We start from the raw sequence: 7,544 nt of genomic DNA, 5'->3' as shown, positions 1-7,544 counted from the left end.
TTTTATTTTATTTTATTTTATTTTATTTTATTTTATTTTAGAGAGAGAGCACAAGCAAGGTGAGGGGCAGAGGGAAAAGCAGACCCCTCGCTGAGCAGGGAGCCCGATGAGAGGCTCAATCCCAGGACTCAGGGATCATGACCTGAGCCGAAGGCAGACGCTTAGCCAACTGAGCCACCCAGTCACCCCTTATTTTTTATTTTTTAAAGATTTTTTTTATTTATTTGAGAGAGGGAGATAGAGTGAGCACGACAGAGAGAGAGAGCATGAGCAGGGGTAAAGAGCTGAGGGAGAGGGAAAAGCAGACTCCCCACTGAGCGGGGAGCCCAATGTGGAGTGTGATTCCAGGACCCCGGGATCATGACCCAAGCGGAAGGCAGACACTTCACGGACTGAGCCACCCAGGTCTCCCAAGCTTACCACTTTTTTTTTTTTAAAGATTTTTTATTTATTTGACAGAGATAGAGACAGCCAGCGAGAGAGGGAACACAAGCAGGGGGAGTGGGAGAGGAAGAAGCAGGCTCATAGCAGAAGAGCCTGACGTGGGGCTNTCAATCAATTACGTATCTGACTCTTGATCTCAGCTCAGGGTCATGAGTTCAGGACCCACACCGGGCTCCATGCTGGGCATGAAGACTACTTAAAAAACAAAGAAACAAACAAACAAAACAAAACAAACAAAACAAAAAAAACACCAAAAATCGGGAAGGTTATAACTTCAGAATAAAAGATTTTTGAATAAATGTGGCATTATAAAGAACTTGCACAAACCCCCAAGACTATTCACACTTCAAATTACTTCATCTGATGCCTCTTTTCATATATTTTTAAACAATGGTTTAGAAATGAAAATATTCCTAAGGCTTCCCCCCCCATTATGTCCACAGGGAGGAAAAACTATTTGATTTTTTGTTAATTTTCACTCTACCCATGAGTAAATGTCATAGCATCAGACTAATTGACTTACTAGCATCCTGCCAGAATATTTGTAGAGAAATTCTTATTATTTATGAAAGCGTTTGCAAATTGAATTCCTTTCTGCATCTTTCATGTCATATAGTTTCCTTCCTTTTATTTTAGGAAACTTACCACTTTTTTTATTTTAATTTACCACTTTTTAATTTTATTTTTTTAACAGTTTTATTTTATTTTATTTTATTTTATTTTATTTTATTTTATTTTATTTTATTTTATTTTATTTTAGAGAGAGAGCACAAGCAAGGTGAGGGGCAGAGGGAAAAGCAGACCCCTCGCTGAGCAGGGAGCCCGATGAGAGGCTCAATCCCAGGACTCAGGGATCATGACCTGAGCCGAAGGCAGACGCTTAGCCAACTGAGCCACCCAGTCACCCCTTATTTTTTATTTTTTAAAGATTTTTTTTATTTATTTGAGAGAGGGAGATAGAGTGAGCACGACAGAGAGAGAGAGCATGAGCAGGGGTAAAGAGCTGAGGGAGAGGGAAAAGCAGACTCCCCACTGAGCGGGGAGCCCAATGTGGAGTGTGATTCCAGGACCCCAGGATCATGACCCAAGCGGAAGGCAGACACTTCACGGACTGAGCCACCCAGGTCTCCCAAGCTTACCACTTTTTTTTTTTTAAAGATTTTTTATTTATTTGACAGAGATAGAGACAGCCAGCGAGAGAGGGAACACAAGCAGGGGGAGTGGGAGAGGAAGAAGCAGGCTCATAGCAGAAGAGCCTGACGTGGGGCTTGATCCCAGAATGCTGGGATCATGCCCTGAGCCGAAGGCAGAGGCTTAACCGCTGTGCCACCCAGGCGCCCCTGCCAAGCTTACCACTTTTTAAAAACCATTGTTTAATCCTTAGAAAGTTCCCCCATTGTTTGTCAGTGAATCAAACAATAAAAATTTAAGTGCTTAAAAAAATTTTTTTTACCCATATAGCACATATATCTTCTGAAATTTCAAAAATTTAGGTTAAGTGCCTGATAACCATCAGTAAATACACAAAGTCTATCCTGTGTCAGTTATAATATGAGCTATATTAAAACACATAGAGAAGTTTTTGTGTTCTATTAATGCAAATATATATATGCATACACTCAAGTATACATAATTATATATAAAAGTGCTCTTTTAAATAGTGCAACCCAATCAGACATAAATTCTTTATGATGGGATAGCTCATAATGGCTAACCATCTTATAGAAGAAATCTGATGCTATGGTAAAGGTCTAGAAATCACTTTCTAAACTGGGTCAAATAATGATTTCTTTTTTTTTTCAACTAATTGATTTCTTGTTCAGTGGAATACATGATTAATGTATATGAGATCATCTTCCATTAATAAAATATTATGTTTATTTTGTCTTACTTCATTTTCTATACATATTTTAGATCATTTAGGAGCTTTATATTTTAATACTACTTTATTAATTGGGATACCTTTATCAATAAGATCTTAACTTTGTCCAAAATATCTTTCTGGTGGTATGTTCATATTCTGCATTTTTCTTCTTTTTTTGTCATTACAAAGGGGCTTCCATTCTAAACAGATCCATTGTGTGAAAATGTGAATTTAAAGAAGAGATGAAGCAAGGATTACAAACTGACTTTATAAGTAGATTACTCTGAGAGAATTTTTAGAATATTATTCAACTAGATCATTTCCACTCAACAAACTGCTTTCATAAATAAAAGTCACGGGGCGCCTGGGTGGCACAGCGGTTAAGCATCTGCCTTCGGCTCAGTGCATGATCCCGGCGTTATTGGATGGAGCCCCACATCGGGCTCCTCCTCTATGAGCCTGCTTCTTCCTCTCCCACTCCCCCTGCTTCTGTTCCCTCTCTCGCTGGCTGTCTCTATCTCTGTCAAATAAATAAATAAAATCTTTAAAAAAAAAATGCTGTTTTCATTGAATGGATAGTAAGGAATCCATTTAAAAAAAAAAAAAAGAAAGAAAGAAAAGTCATGACTTAAAGAAAAACACCTGTATTCAGTACAATCCCCCTTGTCTATTTCTCAGTAAAAAATCTTTGAATTCAGCAGCCAATAGCCTATACACTGGTTACTTTTCAGATTTGCTTTTTAAATAAAATTATTTAAAGGAACGAACACATCATCTGTCTCTGTTGAAATGTTTATCTAGTACTCTGGTGAAGTCACTTTGAAATTATCTTAAAACTTCGTTAGATTTTAATGTGCATTTTAAAGTGTTGCTCTGGTAAGTATGAATTTGTAACTGGAAGGGGATATATAGTCCCTTTAAAAGAAGACAAAACGGTTTTTAATCCATTTCCAGTTTGTGAGTTGGACAGTTGGTGGGAAAATGGAGGCACTCTATTTAAATTCATTGCTACCACCTATCAAACTCATTTTCTTATTTGGGAAAGGAATTCATGAATTATCGAAAGAACTGGGAAATCTGATGGTGGGGGACAGTCACATGATCATACCACTAGCAGAGGGGTATGCCATATGACTGATCTTTGGGGGCTTCTGTCTGCTGATAGAGAAACAGAAAAACAAAGGACAAAGGAAAGTCTCTTTAATTAATCCTACCAGCCAAGCAAAATAAATAGATCACTTGTTTCAGCAACAGAAGGAAACTGTTAACAATTGAGAAAAGCCACCTGCAGGTGCTTTTGCACACAAGCTGCCCCAGAGCCCAAAATTACTATTGTTTAACACAAGGGTCAGCAAATTTTTTCTATGAAGGGCCAGATAGTAAATATTTTGGCTTTGTGGGCCATCTGGTCTCTGTCACAACTACTCTGTCACTGTAGCTCAAAAGTAGCCATGGAGAATACATAAATGAACACGCAAGGCTGTTTCCAATAAAACTTTATTCCTGGACATGGAAATGGAACTTTATTTAATTTTCATGTGTCAAAGTATATTATCCTTCTTTTGATTTTTTCAATCATTTAAAAATTTAAAAACCATTCTTAGCTTTCAGGCCTGACAGGTAGTGGGTCAGATTTGCCTATGGGCTCTAGTACTGACTCCTGGCCTAACATAATTCTAATTCATAAAATATATGTGTGTGTGTGTGTATTTTTTTTTTCAGTAGACTACCTAGTATATGGCAAGAACTATGCTAGGCCTGAGGACCATAATGGCTGACAAGATAGACATGGTCCCTGTCCTCGTGGAGCACACAAATATACGATTAGAGACCGTGTAAATAGCTATGAAGGAAGAGTACAGAGTGCTCTAAATCATGACTTATAATCTAGACAAGGAAGTCAGGGATGGTTTCCCTAAGGAAGTAGTCTTTGACAAGGACTGAAAAATGAGTGTGAATTGACATGGAGAAGTAGAGGGTGGGGAGGAGAAAAATCTTTGGTAGAAGGCATAGCATGTGCACCACCTGGAAAGCACTGAAAGGCCTCTGTCCCCAGAAAATACAAAGTGAAGGGAAAAGAGACAAGCAGTTAAGTTGGAGAAACAAGTAAAAGCAAAAGCATTCAGGGCCTAGTAGGTTTTTATTCAAAGTCATAGAAAGTCATGACATGGTCAGATTTGCATTTTTAAAAGATCTCTGGCTATAGTATGGAGAAAAGAGACAAGCAGTTAAGTTGGAGAAACAAGTAAAAGCAAAAGCATTCAGGGCCTAGTAGGTTTTTATTCAAAGTCATAGAAAGTCATGACATGGTCAGATTTGCATTTTTAAAAGATCTCTGGCTATAGTATGGAGAAAAGAGACAAGCAGTTAAGTTGGAGAAACAAGTAAAAGCAAAAGCATTCAGGGCCTAGTAGGTTTTTATTCAAAGTCATAGAAAGTCATGACATGGTCAGATTTGCATTTTTAAAAGATCTCTGGCTATAGTATGGAGAAAAGAGACAAGCAGTTAAGTTGGAGAAACAAGTAAAAGCAAAAGCATTCAGGGCCTAGTAGGTTTTTATTCAAAGTCATAGAAAGTCATGACATGGTCAGATTTGCATTTTTAAAAGATCTCTGGCTATAGTATGGAGAAAAGAGACAAGCAGTTAAGTTGGAGAAACAAGTAAAAGCAAAAGCATTCAGGGCCTAGTAGGTTTTTATTCAAAGTCATAGAAAGTCATGACATGGTCAGATTTGCATTTTTAAAAGATCTCTGGCTATAGTATGGAGAATAGATTATAGTATGGAGAATAGATCTCTGGCTATAGTATGGAGAATAGATTAGTGGAGGGCAACAGTGTTGACCACGGGTAGTCAAAGGCTTCTTGGCCCTAGACTCTATGCCCTAGAGCCAAATACTACTATTTCACCTATGCCGGGTACTGTTCTTAATACTTTACATGTATTAACTCACTGAAATTTCACAACAACCCCGTAAGAAGGCACTACCACCCTCCCTTTATGGAAGAGGAGACTACACTTCAGTTTCTTCCCTTAGCACACCCTCAGTTGTCTCTACTTCATAGAATTATGGGAAATAATTGCAGGAGAAAGGTTAAGAGTGAGGAAAAAAGAGAGGCAGAAAGAAATGAAGAAGATTTGTTCTATGGGACCATAGCCATGGTTCAGACCCAAGTCTCTTTTTCAAGAGATTATATTGTTTACTGGGGATGAGGCCCTAATTCAAGGAGGTGGCTGCCTTGGGTATCTGTGGGAAGCCCTTGTGAAGAATACTCATTCTTTCTCTACGGAAAAATACTCGATGTAGTGTTTGGGACACACACTGAAAAGGTCCCCCCTGTTTATCTAAAACTCCAACCTAACTGGGTGTCCTGCATTTTATATGGCAAGCCTACACTGTGGAAATAAACATGTTCCCTCCTATAAAAGCTAGATGTCAGCTAGAGACACCTGCACCCTTAAGATTAAGGAAATGAGCCTGATGGGGCGCCTGGGTGGCTCAGTTGGTTAAGTGTCTGACTTCAGCTCAGGTGGTGATCTTGGGGTCCTGCGATGGAGCCCCATGCCAGACTTGGTGCTCAGTGGGGAGTCTGCCTGTCCCTCTCCTTCTGTCCCTTTCCCAGCTTGTGCGCTCTCCCTCTCTCCCTCAAATAAATAAATCTTAAAAACAACAACAACAAAAAAAATCAAACAAACGACAACAACAAAAAATGAAACTGAACACCTTATATAAGTCCAAAGGCCTTCCCAAGGATTTTTGTGAATTACCCGGGCAAGGGTGTGGAATTGGGGGTTCCAATTTCACCTTTGCTTCCAGGCTCACTCTTTCTCACTGAAGACTCCCTTCTGAGCTCTTTTAATATGAAGAAAGCCAGCAAACCTATGGAAACATTATGAGGGTGGAAGAATTCACAGGAGAACAGAGTTGAGTGGAGCCCCATCAGGCCCAGCCTCGCAAACAGCTCAGAGAAGTATTTTATTATATACTCTGTTCCTTAGAGTCCTTTCAGCCACCTGCCACCAATGTTTTCTCATGGCCCTGTGCCATGATCCTTGGGTCCTGCTCACCCTCTTAGACATACATTTTCCCTCCTCTATCTTCTCAATTTTCTCACAGTAGCCAAGAATTTCTCTCCTCCTATAGAGCAAATTCCCAAACTAAGCAGGTTGGACTCCTTTTCTAAGGCTTTGTCACCAGCTGATTTCCAAGACCTCAGGGTCTCAATCACATGTTGAGACATTCTTTCAGAACAAAGACAGTCTGAAATTCTCCCTAAGAAGAATTCTGATGCTAGCAAATGAGACAATAATCACTTTTTCTTAAGTTGTTGCAATAATTTTCTGCCAGCATGCAGGAGAAAGAAGGATCTCTTTTTCAGTTGTATCCAATGGGGCCTGTTTTTGCTAGTTATATGGTCATTTTTCTTGTGAGAAGTTTAACTGCTGTTTGCCCTGTGACAACATACATCAAAAGTTCAGGAAAAACCAAATCGGCAGCATTTTGGATCCTGTTTCCAGATAAACCTGTGTTTTTTCTCTGCTTTGAAATCTAATTCAAAATTAAAGTCAATTACTTTTCTCAAGGTTTTAAAGAAAGAAGGTTTTGGGGAACACATCACCATTTGCTATAGCTGGAAGCATAGCCTGCTGTTTTTTTTGGGGAAAAAAAGAATGAAATATACTATCACATGAACTCCTCAGGAGGCAGAAAGAGATGAAGAAAGTGGGCTCTGTGGAACCATAGCCTTGGCTCACAACCTATCCCATTATCTTTTCCAAGGATTATCTTCTAACTTTGCCTTCACTTGCCTGTTTTCCAGGTTGTCCTGAGATAACTGCAAAAACCACATACAGATACACAGTACATACAGAGATCCTGCCAGCCAACTAGAATAATAATATGAAGATTTGCGAGTGTGTGTTCCTGTGAGGTCATCTACAGCAAAATAAAATAGAGTACTTAGTCAATCGTACAGGTACATTTAAAAATAGCTTTGCTACAATTATCTTGATATTTAGCTGTCTCTTGGTTAGTGGGGTTTTTTTGTTTGAACTATCAAATCAAAGCCTTAATGTTTTACTGCCTTTCTGCAAGTATAAATTTGGCCTGATTTCAGTGTGTTGATAAACTGAAATATATATATCACATATATTAATTACGTAAATGAAAGCAGATTAGTAATATAGTAGCCACCCTGATCCTATAATCACAGAGAAGCACAGGTTCAAGTTCAAG

The 7,544-nt window shown here is 38.9% G+C and overlaps 1 long non-coding RNA gene across 1 annotated transcript in view; it reads left to right on the top strand.

Annotated features, from left to right (window-relative positions):
- Positions 1–7,278, top strand: part of LOC109489269 — a 34,731-nt gene extending 27,453 nt beyond the window's left edge. The window contains exon 3 of the long non-coding RNA XR_002142216.2: positions 7,129–7,278. This is a non-coding gene — a long non-coding RNA (uncharacterized LOC109489269). The remainder of the gene's footprint in view (positions 1–7,128) is intronic.
- The last annotated feature ends 266 nt before the right edge of the window (positions 7,279–7,544 follow it).

Source organism: Ailuropoda melanoleuca, chromosome 11, assembly GCF_002007445.2.
Source record: "Ailuropoda melanoleuca isolate Jingjing chromosome 11, ASM200744v2, whole genome shotgun sequence".
NCBI lineage: Eukaryota > Metazoa > Chordata > Mammalia > Carnivora > Ursidae > Ailuropoda > Ailuropoda melanoleuca.
The sequence above is the reverse complement of the archived record's forward strand: the minus strand, read 5'-3'. Positions and strand labels throughout refer to the sequence as shown.